Raw genomic sequence first — 15,624 nt, forward strand, 5'->3', positions numbered from 1 at the left:
CTTCAGTTGCCAGTCTCCCTCTGCTGACGACGACAAATTCTATTTGACAACATCTTGAGGCAGGGTGTTCAGTTTTTTTGTTTTGTTTTGTTTTGTGTGTTTTTTTTATTTGTTTGTTTTTTGAAGCAGAAATAAAATTTTGATTGTTGCATCTACTGACATAATCTACTTTATTTTTCCGTTTTAATTAGTGATTTTTTGGATTCTTTTACTTCCTGAAAGATGAGAAGGCAATCTAAAGTATAAACAAAAGCTATTGGTCCTTTTAGTGTTTGTCTTTGAAAAGGGCCACACGCTGACCTGACAAGCTCAGGGGAGGCCTGCTTGGCGGTCTTGCAAACTCAGAGACCTAAAGTCACCACAAAGGATGGTCTGAAATTAAACTTTAACTAAAGCAGTCATGGTGGGCAGTTACGTCCTAGGCCGGTATCTTCACTGACAAGGTCAACCTCTACCTTAACTGAGACTATCTGTCTGTATCTATGACAAAATACCCTTGAAATGTCTGGGTAACTTGTAACTTCCCTTTTTCTGGAGCCCCTGGGGCACAACCAAATGTGCTGGGTCCCAGGACAGAGACCACAAATTCCTTCATCATCATGGTAATTGTTCCTGCACCCATCTAAGTATGTGTCCATCATTTTACTTTTTATCCAATCCCAGGGGTTTCCCTGCTTTGCTTTATCCCTCCTCCTTAATCTATCACCAATGAATTTCATGTAACCCACCTATGTCCCTCCTTTGATTGCAACGTATCAATACAAATGTAACTCGCCATTCTCTGGAGCATTATCTCAATTCATTGAGGCTCTGCTTCCCGGCATATGTCCACAGTTTGGCTCAAATAAACTCACAAACATTCTTTACAGGTTTCAATGTGTTTTTGTTTGTTTGTTTGTTTTTGTTTTTCGTTAACAGTCTTTATGAGCTTAACCACTGACCAGTGTACCAGTAGAGACTGCAAACTGGAAAGGCTGCTTACCCAGCCCCTTACTTCCACATGTTTGCTTTCAGGCTGGGCAGCGGCCTGGACCCAGTGGACGGGGAGCTGGGAGGCCTGCTGGCTGAGTGAGGGCTGAAGACATGCTGTTGTCAGGTACATGGAAGAGGCCCAGCGGGGACCAGGGATATTCCACTTAGAGGAGACAAGAAGTAGCTGCCAGGCTGGAGAGGGGACAGGCAGGCACCTCTTCGCCTCTTGGATACGGCCACCTTCACCTTCAAGTGGGGGATCGGATGCCCCTTCCTAGTGCCCTCAACCAGCTTGGGAGTGGGCACACTCATTCCCAGAGGGCCATTCAGAAAATGAGGATATTAATTTTATGTCCAAAGAATGCCTCGCTCCAGTAGAACACCGGATAAATAAGTTCTCTTGTAACGAATTTTCCAAATGGGTTCACTGGTGGGAAGGTGTGAGCATGCCTCGGGGACCTAACGGCATTAAGCAGCTCTGTCCACTGGGCAGGGGCTCTTCTCACCTCCACAGGGCTGCCTGGGGCGGGGGGTGGGGCTGGGGGGCTGGGGCGGGCAAGCCAGGACCAGGAGCTTCCCGGGCATAGATGCTGATTGAATAGAAGAACTTTCATACTGACTTCCATGTGGGAGGAGATAGCCCCATCACAGCAGGTGAGCTGAAACCTAATGACCACCTGGCCTGAATGTGAGAGCAGAATCTTGCCAGGACTGGATCGCTGACCTCTGCAGGCCCTTTTATCCTTAGAATATGAAGTGACACCAGCTAACAGAGATGCCTGCATTTACTTAGAGCCAAGCTAATCGATGCAGTGTTTGGGCTCAGGATTATTGGGCTCATGGTATCGTTCTATAGGCTCAGCTGCATTTCATACCATTGGCCTTGGCACCGTTGGTGTTCTGGGTTGATGTGCTCATTCCCCATGAGCTAAAGGGCCTTCAGAAGCCGTGTGCTCCTGCATAGCTTGCAAAGCGATCAGGTGTAAGATTCCATATTGTGGAAAAGGTATCAGGAAACAGTAAAAGATCTCTAATACGGATTCTTATTTGCGGGGGGGGGGGGAGTGACTGCTACCTGCCTCTACCTCAGTGCATGAGTACAGCACACACAGGGGCTTTATCGATGGGGCTTGGGAAACTGTGACACCCGGCATGCAGACTGTGAGGGCTTGGACAGCTGCCAGGAGACAAGGGATGAGGGACCAGCCTCAGTGGGCTCTGCTGCTGGGTTGTCCCTTCTCAGTTCTTAGAGGCAAGTGAGCAGGAGAGGGTTCAGCCCTTCACAAACTGGTGGGTGACCTCGTACATTCCCACAGACTCCGGGGCCTTTCCATCAGTCAGTCCAGTCCTTCTCCTGCAGATTAATGTCCCTGAAGACTGTCCTCCATTCTACGCCCTCAGCAGCAAACCCAGCCCAAGGCTGGAAATCAACTGGCTCAAGGCCCCAGCACTCAAACACTACTATTGTCCTGAACTTCTCATTGTGTTCAACATTGTGTGATCTGATGGTGCTGCTCGGAATCTCAGCGGAGTGTTCCCTTGCACACAGCTTGCACTTCTGGACCAGGGAGGCGCTGCCACGGCCTCCCTTCTGTGCCACACTGTCCATCAGCCGAATGTATTGCTGCTTCTCTGAAAGCTCACCACAGTGGCCACATTTCAGCTCCAGGTACCGCCAGGAGTCCTCCCACACAGGCCGGAGGTTAGTGACGTTCTTGGAGCTGCAGCGTGATTTTCCCCATAGGGGCTGGCTCAGCCCGGGGCTGGCTGCGGTCCCTGCTTTCCAGCCCATCTGGAATGGGGGGCGCCCTGCAGGGTGTCCAGTTTTGTGGAATGATGCAGAGCACAAATTCACCTACTTAGCGCTGTCATTCCCACTTGGAATGCTCAAAAGGGAAAGACTGCTCTTTTTTTATCAAAAGATACTGAATTCGATTATGGGAAATGATGGAACTTCATTGTGGTGGCAGCATTGTTCCTGCGCAGGGGTGCCTCAGGTACCGAGTGTCAGCCTCATGAGCTTGGGAGGAGCAAGCTCAAAGCAGGCATGCGGTTCTCCACTCTCTGCACTGATTGCCCTGTAGGGGCCAACCTGACATATGAGGCTGAGTTTAGACATCAGGCATTGTCTGCATGGAGGCCAGAGAATGTTGCACATCATTTCAAACGTATGGCTGGCTCACAATATTTAAATAAAACTTTCATTAAAAATTCGGCTTGGTATTTTCATAGACACAGACAGGCAGTGGTAACTTCTGCCCAGGTCAGGGGGTGGTGGGGACATTTGAATACCCACAAGAATAATGAGAGCAGGATCAGTAATTGTACATCTTGGAAAATATTTATCCTGATAAGTTGACCGTTTGGATGTGTATTGTAGAATGAATGATATAAAAATGGATAATGCCTCAAATATAAATTTTGGAAGAAACCTCCATAAAGTTTTCCTTAATGTATTCCAAACATTTTATAAAACAGTTTAAGATTATAAGTTCAGAAGTCCTTGCCTCCCCCCAAAAATGACAGAAAGTAAAACTTTACTAACACAAATAAGAGCTCTGAACAGCATTTGAATTCCCATCACACCACACCTGGTAAGAATCAGCCTAGCACAGCATCATCCATCATGCCAGGCTGTCAGTTTTGACATCCTTTAAGTCTACGTTGTGTGCTTAATGACTACATGACCGAAAATGTAAACAGACACCACACATACAGGTATGTGGTACATATATGTTTGTGTATATTTGAATTTGAATATGTGGTATAAAGAAGCACCAGAAGAATTATGGCACACAAATAGTCCATGAAAACATACACATGCAGACATGCATGCATGCCCCTAACAACAACTAAAACAAAAAACAAGCAACTTCTTACATAAGAACACAAAGCTCATTTTAAATAATTTACCCAATGCAAGAAAGGTCAGGAAACAGATATCAATATGTGCTCACCAATAGATAGATTATAGCCTTATTAGACACTCCTTCACCCTTCATTATGACACATCAAATTGTGACTTACTAATAGGGATTCAGGAGTAGCTGGTGAGCCCAGCACAAGTCCTGTATTAATAATTCATCAGGCACGCACACATGCCTGATGCACACACACACACACACACACACACACGGTGGAAGTACTTGAATATTTGAAAGCCCATGTGCATTTTGGCTTTAAACAGAAATACAACAACTCAGATTTCACAGATTTCAATTTTATCATTAGCAGATTGCTTGCCTTTAATTGATTATAGGAGCATTTTTTATTATTTCAATCGCTTATTTAGCATCTTTGTAGTACACTAGGAGTATTGAGTTTAGCAATTGTTCTCATATTCCAGGAAAAGGCATCATTTGATGTTTGCAAATGGTCTATTTTGGGAGATTAGCAATAACATTTGTAATTAAAACTCTCCAACCCTCTCCCACCCGCTGCAGCACCTCCTCCCTTCATTCAGGGGTACAGATGTAAGGGCACATGGAATGCTATAACGACAAACATGGAAATGAAGATGTTAAACTCCAAATTGTGTAATTCTCTTTCATTAAAAGGCACAGAATTAGTTTTGCTGCTAATACATTGTTAAGAAATAAAAAATATAAGATAAATAAGATGACTGTTTTCATTTGTATATTAATTTTCTCATTTTTAACTTAGTAAATTTCCAAGTGCCACAGTTTGTGTAAAACTGAATCATGGTATAAAATATAGTTCTCAAATATCTTAAAATATTCTCATAATGTCACATTTATCTAATAGTAAAATTCTGTCAATTTAAGAAACACTGAAAACGCAAAAGGAAAATTATGCACACATACATTCACACACCCTCACACACGTCTACATGAATGCACACATACATTAACACACCCTCACATGTCTACATGTATGCACATATACATCCAAACACCCTCACACACGTCTACATGAATGCACACACACATCCACACACCCTCACACACGTCTACATGAATGCACACACATCCACACACCCTCACACACGTCTACATGAATGCACACACACATTCACACACCCTCACACACATCTTCATGTATGCACACACACATCCACACACCCTCACACACGTCTACATGAATGCACACACACATCCACACACCCTCACACACGTCTACATGAATGCACACACACATTCACACACCCTCACACACGTCTACATGCATGCACACACATTCACACACCCGCACACACGTTTACATGTATGCACACACATTCACACCCTCACACACATCTACATGTATACACATACATTCACACACCCTCACACATGTCTACATGAATGCACACACACATTCACACACCTTCACACACTTCTACATGTATGCACACATTTTTCTTTTTCTTTTTGGAAGTTGCCAGGATGTTAGCTGTGGCCTCTGCTGTATTCAGGCTCCAGCTCCAAGGGCTTGTCTCCGTGGCTGCTCAGGGCCCGGCTGACCCGGCTTACGCCTGTCAGGGCTGCGCATGCACACAGGACACAGCTAAACGGCCTCCCGCTCCCGCAGCTCCCAATCTCAAGGAGCATCGACAGGTAGACACAAATGGAAATAGCCTCTCAAATGTCTCTTCATTTTTGACAAGATTAAGGCGATCATAGATAAAAGTGGTAACAAATAAAACGGGCGCTATGTCACTGTGGATCTTCCGAAGAGGTATATTAATTTGCAGGTTATTTTGTTTCATATGTGAGTAAATATTTAATATCTAGAAAGATGATTATGTATGTCAGGGATCTAACATTATGAAGAAAACCTAACATACAGGTTGCTCTCAAATGGTTAATATCTTTTGTTCCCCTGAAAGTATTATTTAATTTTGCTTTTTCAGCAAATATAGACAGAGCCTTTGGTTAGGCAGCTATTTGAAACTAAATCATTCCACCTGAGGGCCATCCTACGGCTAATGCCACATTAACTCCAAGGATGGTTTCTCACTGGGGGGTGTTCCCCTTCCTCGTCACTTACTCTAACGATGGCCGCCGGCCAGAAGGCACTCCATTCCCCAAAAGGACACCTTTTAATTTTCATCCAAAACAACAGAACGTATTGCAAGTTAGTTGTTCACAAGGAAACGTCAACAAAAGAAGGAACTGCACGCATCTGGCCCTCTGAGTTGTTCTTTCAAAGTTATCGGCAACTATTGCTTTCAAAGCTGCGTTTCCACTGCGTTTCAGATGCCAAAATATGGTTCACGCAGTATTAATAAAGGGTCACACCAGAGTTAATGAAAAGGTTCCATGTGCACATCCAATAAACATGCACCTAATTAAAGGCGTGGGCAGTCCAGACGCACAGATACCTTCTTCCTACAAATACCTACTGGACCTTTCCGCACTGGCTGTGAGCCCCTGTGGCTGGCCGGTGCCTGAAGGCGCACAGGGAGTGCTCAGCTGGTGGCTGGCACTGGGCTGGACGAGGGCTGGGAAGGAACATTGTGCAGTCTTTCATGGTCGCCCCGCCAGCTGTCACCAGCTATGGGTGCTGAAAAGATGCTGTCACTTCATCCAAAGGGATTTACTTGGTCAGCAGCAACATTTAAGTACAAAGCATGCAGTTCAAAGGCTGGTAAAAGGCTTGTGAGTGCACAAGAGCACATGTGTTTGCCACAGGAATACATCCTGAGGACATTTTAGTCCCAAAGCCAGGATCACTGCCAGGGGCACGGTGGCAGATGAAGGCAAGGACCTTTACCACTCCAGTCATTACCTTCCAACCATTCCACTCACCCTCATGAGTCTGTTATCAAGGCCGTTAGAAAGGAAAGAAAGGAAAAGAAAAACTCCACCCCTGCAGTGGGGCTAAGGAAACACACCGCGGCTCTTACATTGCCGGCTCACCTGCGTGCACACACCTGTTCCTGGCGCCTTGTGTTCTCCGTGTCCACAGCCACAGTGAGACCCACAGACCGTGTGAGAACCGGAGCGGGGAGCCGAAGCGTGCAGCGTGTTACAGGCACTGACTCAGGGTCACCTTCGAAATGACAGAGGAGGTTGCTGAATTGTCCACAGCAGGAGGCTGGGAAGGTGGTGGTGTGAAGGCAGCCCCTTGCATGACGGTAAAGGTGAAATCTCTGCGGTTAATGCTGGAGGGGAGGACATAAGGCTACCTGATCGGCTAAAGCAAACACCAGCCACAAAGGCCATTTTATTTAAAGCCAAAGGAAAGCACAGACTTCACCTGTGAGCATCCACCATTACTAGTAAAAACGCACATTTCCTTGTCCAGATTGGTAAGGGAGCCATACCCAGATCACAAGAGCAGCATGTGGTTGGGCAGTGTCTGCCCTCCAGGGGACGCGCATACAGCCAATGACCATCCTGTTAGGCCCGGGGACCTAGAAGAGGGAGAATGCGCAGAGGAGAGTGCCTTAGGCTGGATCTCAGCATGATGGCAGGGGGTGCTCCTACCTGAGGTGTAGCTTATGTGCTTAAGCCTGGTTTGACCTCAAGACGCGTGGCCGAAGAACTGTTCTGGCTCTAATGTGCAGAGAAGGCCCCGCAGCAGTGTCTTAGTGATGGGATATGGAACACAGGAGAGGCCTCCCAGATGGCAAGAAAATCCCCACCCCAAAGATAGTAAGTACACTGAGCAAAGCGAAGAATTGAGGCGAAATTGCCTTGTGCAGATTTTAAGAGAAATTTGTCAGAAGAGATGCTTAGAGCGTTTGCAGGAAGGAGCAAGCTGTTAAGAAGTGCAGCACAAGTCAGAGAGTCTGCCTTTAGATGTCACTGCAAGCTCACTGCAGCGTTTCCCAAACTCCAGGAAGGGTTGGGATCCTTTGAGTCCAGCCCATATCCGCTCCAGCAGTTCCAGGAGTGCAGTGTGCACCATCTAGATCTCCTCACAGAGGCTCTCTCTCGGGCAGTGGGCCCAGCGGAGCAGCCCAGGGAAGCCTCGGACTCGCCATGGCCTTCATGCAAGCTCCCAGCTGCCTTCCATCGTCACCTTCACTGTGCGGACAGGCCCCCAGCAAGACTGTAGCACAACAAACGCAAATGAGCGGCACCTGCTGCAACCTGCAGGGGAGGGCAGTGGTACGGGCCAGCATGTGCCCCCAGAGTGGTCCCACCTCCCTTTCTCTGATCGCTTCGTTCCAATACATTCATGCAAAACGAATATTTCCTGTTTAGGAATATGGCTTTGTTTTGTTTCTGCTTTTATCCCAGATTAGAGGGAAATGTTATAAATATTACCAAATGGGTAATATTTCTTAAGTTGACAGCAGTTTCTGAGGGGAAAAAATAGGCCAAAATAAATGTGACCACCTCACCTAGGCCCCGTTTGCTCATATGAAGTAGGCATTTCTCGCTGCGGAAAAGGGGCTTTTGGGCTTGACTTGCTTTTCCACCGGGAGGCAAGGCAAAGGCTTGTAAGTGAGGGGCATTGTGTCCAAGAAAGTCCCATTAACTATTAGACCAAAAACTAACTCCGGTCGCTGGCACCCGATCTAAAATCTGAGTAAAACAGACAAATCAGATATCCAGCAAAAGCATTGCCAAATGCTGCACACGCATCTGCCTATACATTTCTAATCAGTATTCATTTCCTGTCCTTAAAATAAACAGAAAACAGATTTCTCAGCTTTCCCTAAAATCAATCTTTTGCAGTATCTGTCAGTTTCTCCCTCCCAATTAGTATTCCACATCCATTTATTTTTGTTGTAAGTTAATTTTTTTAACGTACCTTGGCACGCATGTTTCACTCAATGCTTGTAAATGAAGTGACAGACTAACACTGTGCTCCTTGAGGCCATCAGACCTGTAACTTTGTTAATGAACTGAGATGAATCAGAGATACCTTATTAATTATTGCTTGCCTGGTAGGTAAAGCTTTGGCTTTTCACCTCACTGGCCCAGAGAACAAGATTGCCTTTGGCCATGTCCAAGGGGCTCATTAAGGCATCTCTGGGGATTGGGGAGGAATTGTTAGTGAAAAGCAGTGGTCAGTGCCCCTCGGAGAGCCAGCAGGGGGAGGAAGCCCTCACCACCGAGGACTAACGAGGCGGTTGTGCTACACCTGTAATCAGACGGGCCTGGAAGTGCCTAGAGACCACCGTGCTCTCTGCGATTTGGGAAGTTATCTGAAAACGCTGAATCCAATCCATAATTGATGTGTGCACACAATTATAATCCTCCGGATAGCTACAAACTGTTGCCGTTGCAAGCCTCAAGGAGTGGTAAACTTTAACATACGGGGCATGAGCCAAGATATTTGATATAATAAAAGAGAAAACTATTGGCAGCAGGGAGGGAATTGAATCTGTCTGTTTTTCTTAATGAGTGTAATTATATAGAGCTTCTTGACAGCTAGTACACGAAAGCATAGGCGATACTGTAAAGAATAGATTTTGTCATTTGTATCGTACATATTTCTATATGTGCACCGTTTCTGTAGTGCACAGAGCTGAACAGTCGCTTCTGAGTGAGTCGGCCATTAGACATGGGCTTTCATTGGGAACAGACATGTGCTCCTGCAAGTTGGGGAGGATGGGGATGGGGAATTCTGGCAATGGACTCACAATGAAGATATTTGTTAAGCTTTCAAAATGGCAGGTCCCTCCAGATGGCTCTGTGATGAGGCTGCGCAGTCGGTGGGTTGATGTGTTGGGTGCTCCGGTGTGGTCAGTCAACACGGCTATTGATCGCTCACTGTGGGCTGAGGGCCAGGCTGGGCCGACCTGCTTGTGCAGCATGAACTGGTATTGGATGTCAATGAAAAGGAAGCTCTGAAATGTCACTGCTGCACTTCGCTGGGACTGCCACTCTGCTGATTATCTGTCCAAACACAACAGACCAAAGACATGGGAAAGAAGCTGTGGCCCCCAGTGCACATTGCTGTGTATCTACACTTTGCCGAAGGGAAAGACTCCAGTGCTTCTTCTCAAGGGCAGCAAAGTCTAAACATCTGAAGGGCGATGGTGCTCAGAAACACGGTGTCTGGCGTCAGGGTGGGCCTGCAAGAGTTTCGGGTTTATTCAGTCCAGATTGGGTTTGGTTCTTGATTTTCAAACATTTCTTGTCATTGTAATAGGAGAAAAATACAGCAGTTCTATAGATTAAAAATATAAGAACTCAAAATGTTCTCATTATTAAAGCATATTCCTAAATATTTGCATATTTGGTTACATTAAAATATTATGTATTTATTCTTGGAAGTTGAGTTTTGAGTAAAAAATTAAAACAAAGCCCTTAAATTTAAATTATTAAGAGATCTAAAACTATTCTACCAGCTAATAAGTGTTAATATAATTTTTATTGTTTTACTTAAATATTGCTTATCATTTGAATTTAGTACCTGACCATATTTGCTTAGAAAAAAGTATACAAAGTTTGAAGGGATAAGATAATCAGTCTGACAAGTTTGATAAAATAATAAAAATATTTAATAGGAGATTTGGAAGTATAAAAATATTTAAGATAAGACCTGATCCACACAAAATCAAAATATGAAATACAAATTATTGAGTTAACTTCTGGTTAACATACAATTCATTAAAAAATGAACCTCTTGCAGCTTTTTAGAAATTTGCATGCACCACTGATTCTCATGTTTGGGGGGTTTGATTTTTTTTAATGATGTCCCATAGGAGTCTTTTTAAGTATTTTATTTCTAATCGCCACCTCCCATGAAATATTATTAGCAAAAATACCTAATATATCCATTGATGCGCTGTGGCCCTTTGAAGCGCCTAACCAGTGGTTCTCAACCTTCCTAATTCCGCCAGCCTTTAATACAGTTCCTCATGTTGTGGTGACCCCCTCAACCATAAAATTATTTTCGTTGCTACTTCATAACTGTAATTTTGCTACTGTTATGAATCGTAATGTAAATATCTGATATGCAGGATGTATTTTCATTGTTCGCGACCCACAGGTTGAGAACCGCTGGGCCCTAAACCATGATAATATCTGAGATTCTTCCCCGCCACCTCCACCTCCCAAAATTAATTTCACCCTCTTGGGGGCGTTATTGCCTCTGCTGAGAACAGATGAGCAACGCATGTTTCCAGACAGGATATGGATATGATTTCTGCAATAATCTCGTCCCTTCTTCCTCTTATCAAGACATCATTGCTAAGCGATAAGCAGAGAAACTTTCCTAAATGTCTTTGAAGATGTGAGAAGGGGCAGGCCAGGGCAGAGGAAGCGGCGCCTTCCTTCGCGCGGGCGCGCCGTTCTGGCCGCTGCTCCGCGCAGCCCACAGCGCTCCCTCCGCTGCGCCGCGGGGCCCACGCGTGGCACCGGCCGCGCGGGCCGCAGCCTCAGTGACCCGCGGCGCTGCCGCCGGCCCGCGGGCCCCGCTGGACGCCCAGCAGGTGAGGCGCGGTGCGAGCGCTTTTGATGCTGCCAGCTCCCATTTGCCACCCAACTTTCTTCCCTTCCAAACCTCTTAGCAAAGTTCAAAGGCCTCCTTGCCTCTTGCCTTAATCCCGTGCACTGAGACCTCGAGTTCAAAGAACTTCCCTTAAACCCTCTTCTTAAACTTTTTTCTTTCCTCTCCACACAGTAGCAATTACAGCTGCGTTGCGTGGCGATCGGCTCTGGCGATCGCTCCTGCTATTAATTAATCTCACAAAGGGGCTCATTTCCTGGCAAGCCATTGACGGGGCCGGGGACAGAACAGCCTTTCAGAGGCTCCCGCCGCGGCGGGCGCGGTACCCGAGCAGCCCCGCAGCAGCGGCGGTGGGGGCGCACCTGATACCCCATTCCGCTGCGAGGAAGGATTCCTGTTACCCAAGCTCCTGGCTCATGTTCACCTGCAAAGACGCACAAGCCAGGCAGCGCGGCGCAAAGGTAGCCCCACCTTGGAGAGATCTGCAGGAGCCGCTCTGCCCTCGCAGCCCAGCAAAAGCATTCTGAGCCAACACTTCACTTTCAACGGAAAGTGCTCGCTTTCCGCACACAGAGAAGCCCTTGGAAGGGGAGGAGATGAAGAGGCAAGAAAGAAGCATAACAGACAAGAGATTAAAGCTTTCTATTCAGTACCTCTTTCGTATTCAAATGGTGCTAAGGGCTCTGTGAAAGTTAGAAGCAGCTCGCGCAGGAGAGCTTCTAAGTGCGTGCGTGCGGGGGGCTCCATGGGGACAGGAAAGAAGCCCTGCCCGGAATGAAAGGAAGATAAGATGTCTGTCCTGTGTGAAACAGCTCGAGTCGCTCAATTACTTCAGCAAACCATCAAGGCGAGCTTTGAAGATTTGAGAAAACACTGTTAAAATTTAACAAAATAGCGCATGTTGCAGACTTTGTGCCAGTAAGTGTTTGGGTGCTTCTGTGAATTGCTTAACCTATACTCTCCCTACATGAGTGATGTTTACTTCTTTGGTTTGGGGGTAGAGAGGACCAATGCATTTTGATGGTACCATTTAGAGAAAAGGAAAGCCCTCTATTAAAAAAAAAGAAAAAGAAGAAGAAGAAGAAGGGAAAGAAAAAAAAAATTACTCTGAATCACTTGGAGTCAGAGCTTCAAAAAAACAAAACCAAAAAACAAAACCGAAAAAACAAAACAGGTGTTTTTGATTAGAAGAAAACAGGCTTGTGAATAAGAGGTCCCTCACTGCATTTTTGTTTCCATTGGGTGGTTGTGTTGTAACAGCTTTAATGCACACAATGAAACCAAATGTCAGCAAAAGCCTTTAAGAGGGGAAAGGACTTCTTTACATGCCTACACTTATCAGGTTGAAAGTACTTTTGTGAAACTGAAACAATCTGTGCATGGAACAAGATAAAGCAGTCTTCAATATTGTTCAGGGAGAAAGCTAAACTGGTGTGGCCTCCAAAATTCTTTTTAAAAAAATATTTTTATTGATTTTTAGAGAAAGAGTAAGTGACAGGGAGAGGGAGAGAGAAACATGGGCTGCCTCCTGCACCACCCCTACCTGGGATTGAACCCAGGACCTTTCCATGCACAGGATAATACCCAAGCAACTGAGCCACACCCCCAGGGCCCTCTAGAATTCTCTAAATCCAAGTCATACTGAGCAGGGCATTCATCTCATCCAACATGGAGTATAGGTGGATTCCTTAAGCAGAAGACAGCATGTCTTCAAAAAATCCCTCTTCTTTTCACTAGAATGGACAGTTGCCTCAATTGATAGTCAACCTCACTCAGATCTCATCTGTCTTATGAGAGTGAATCAACTTTGTACCTCTATGATTTTTATTCTGTTTTCTTTGCCTGGCATCTTCTTTTTCATGTGCCTATATTAACTGTTCTTCCTATCTCCAATCAGAAATGCAACAAAATTTCAGTTCATGAAAAATTATTTTAAGAATCTTCAGAAAGCGTTCTCGAGAACTTAACCAGTGAATAATATACCCCCTTCTTAAAGTTTTGTCTGGAAAAATAGTAAAAATGAGCTTGATCCCTGAACTCCATATGCAGTTCAAAAAGATTAATACAGAAATTCCAATTTTTTGATCAAAGGGTTTTTTAAAAAATGAATTAAAAATTGTCTCATAGCGACTATCGAATGCTTTCCATTTGGTTAGGTCAGGGATTCTGACTCTGGTCAAGTGCAACAAATCTTGTGCAATTGGAGTCAGAGCCGAATCTGCCAGTGTAGCGAGGGACACTTTCAAGTTTTAGTTTTGCACTATTGGGATTCATTTTTAAAAATCTTACCCAAATGGGTAAATATTGTGCCCAGGGTCTATTAAAGTTGTCTACATGTAGTTTTTTAAAATATATATGAATATATTTTATTTATCCATTGCAGTTCCATTCGATATTATTCTGCATTACTTTCAGGCGTGCAGTAAGTGGTTAGACAACCATGTACTGTACAGAGTGGCCCCGATGATACAGAGACCCACCTGGCCCACGCACAGTAGTTACGATATTATTGACTGCATTTCCTACTCTGTAATTTGCATCTCCCTGTCTATTCTGTAACTACTAATTTGTGCTTCCTAATGCCTTCACCTTTTCCACCCAGCCCTCTAACCCCGTCCCCTCTGACAACATTTACTTTTATGTCTTTAACTAAAACATTTTTAAAAGCCTCCCACAAAAGCGCAAATTGATCACCGACTGTTAAAAAATGAAGGTAGCACATTTAATTTAAAAAGGAAAACAGCAGCTTTCTGATAAAGATACCCTCGAGTAATTGGAAACCAGGAAGTCCCCCTGGCCCATGACCCCAGCCGAGTCGCACAGTCCTGGAGCGGGAGCAGGTGGCGGTCTGCAGGTGGCGGGGCACACAGGTCTACTGTGCTCCTCTCAGGCCTTGTTGCTCCGCGGTCAAAGGATCCATTCTCTGCAGCAATTTTGTGTTTCCTCAGCAGAAAGATTAGCCTTCCCACGTGCTGAGCCACCGCTGCAGCGGGCTCCGAGGGCAGAGGCGACAGGTGCAGGGGCAGCGTCCACAAACACCCAGGACCTTGACTTAGTGAGTCTGTGTTCTTCACAGAGGCCAGTCTGCAATGCCCCGGAAGTGTGTGTTGGGGTTTATACAGGGAGGCATCGTAAAAGAAAAGAAAAATCCAGAAACAGAGACAGAGCTAGAAAAAGGGCACAGTGATCCATAAAGAGGCAGGAGTGGCAGGAGTTCCAGGGTATTTTCTCTGCACTTTTCTCTTAGCTTAGACCTGGTCCCTCTCCGGCCCAGGCATCCACGTCGTTTCCTTCGACAGAACCCAGCTCAGCACCAACCAATGTCTGCCGGGAGGCACCGAGGGTCCGTCAAAAAATTCCACGCAGTGCTCAGGAGAGATCACAGTCACAGTTGAAAAAATACTTTTGGATAATTATATTTCATCTGAAAAATGTTTCAGAAAAAATGAGAGGCTGAGTGTTGATTTTTCTACAGTCATCATATGTTTGTAAACCCAGTGAGTTTTAAATGTGAATCCTTTCTTGAAATTTTAATACACTAACAACCAAGGGCATGTGGTGAGTGTGTTCACAACTGCAGAGCATCAGTGTTACATCCCATTTGCCAGACTCCATCATCAATATTAAATGCCGTGTGATCAAACCTTCGGCAATACTCGGTGTCCAACGCAGAGGGGACTGGACTGAAGGAAGCTGGGCTGTAACCCAGTGCTGCAGTAGCTACAGAAAATAATAATCAAGAAGTAGCTGGAGGTGATAGGGTAATATATTTCCCTCTGGGAGACCAAGCTGTAATTAGATTGCGCAATGCATTAGGAGTTTGTGGAATCTTGTGTGCAACCATCCAATAAACCAGGTGGAACCGGTATCAGAGGCCCACCTTGTACACACGCACCCCCGGACGTCCCGGCAGAGGAAGTGAATAACGGGTCCCAGGTCCAGTAGCTCTGACCTGATTCTGCAGAATTCTCACTTTTTGTCTCTTGCTTTTCCTCCATTTCTGTCTTTGCCCCTGTCTCCATGTCCATCTCACTCTTTGGCTGTCTCTATTTCACACACACACACTCACACACACACACACTCACACACACACACTCACACACACACACTCACACACACACACAACTCTCTGAGGATAGAAACTACCCAGTTCAGGGACTTTGTCCATAACATTATTTTAATTTTTATGTGGATAGACTTAAATGTTCCCAAATCTGTTCACATATTATTAACAGAAACAAAATAGCTGTGATATGTTATATTTAAACCCTTAGGGCATTTCCCCACAAATATGGA

General features: G+C 45.3%; 1 pseudogene across 1 annotated transcript; it reads right to left on the reverse strand.

Annotated features, from left to right (window-relative positions):
* Positions 1 to 2,244: 2,244 nt before the first annotated feature.
* On the reverse strand, positions 2,245 to 2,714 carry LOC308526372 (CXXC motif containing zinc binding protein-like; annotated as a pseudogene). Its single transcript has one exon. The product of its transcript is annotated as a CXXC motif containing zinc binding protein-like (transcript).
* Between the last annotated feature and the right edge of the window lie 12,910 nt (positions 2,715 to 15,624).

Source organism: Myotis nattereri (assembly GCF_964212035.1).
Source record: "Myotis nattereri genome assembly, chromosome: 10".
Classification (NCBI taxonomy): Eukaryota; Metazoa; Chordata; class Mammalia; order Chiroptera; family Vespertilionidae; genus Myotis; species Myotis nattereri.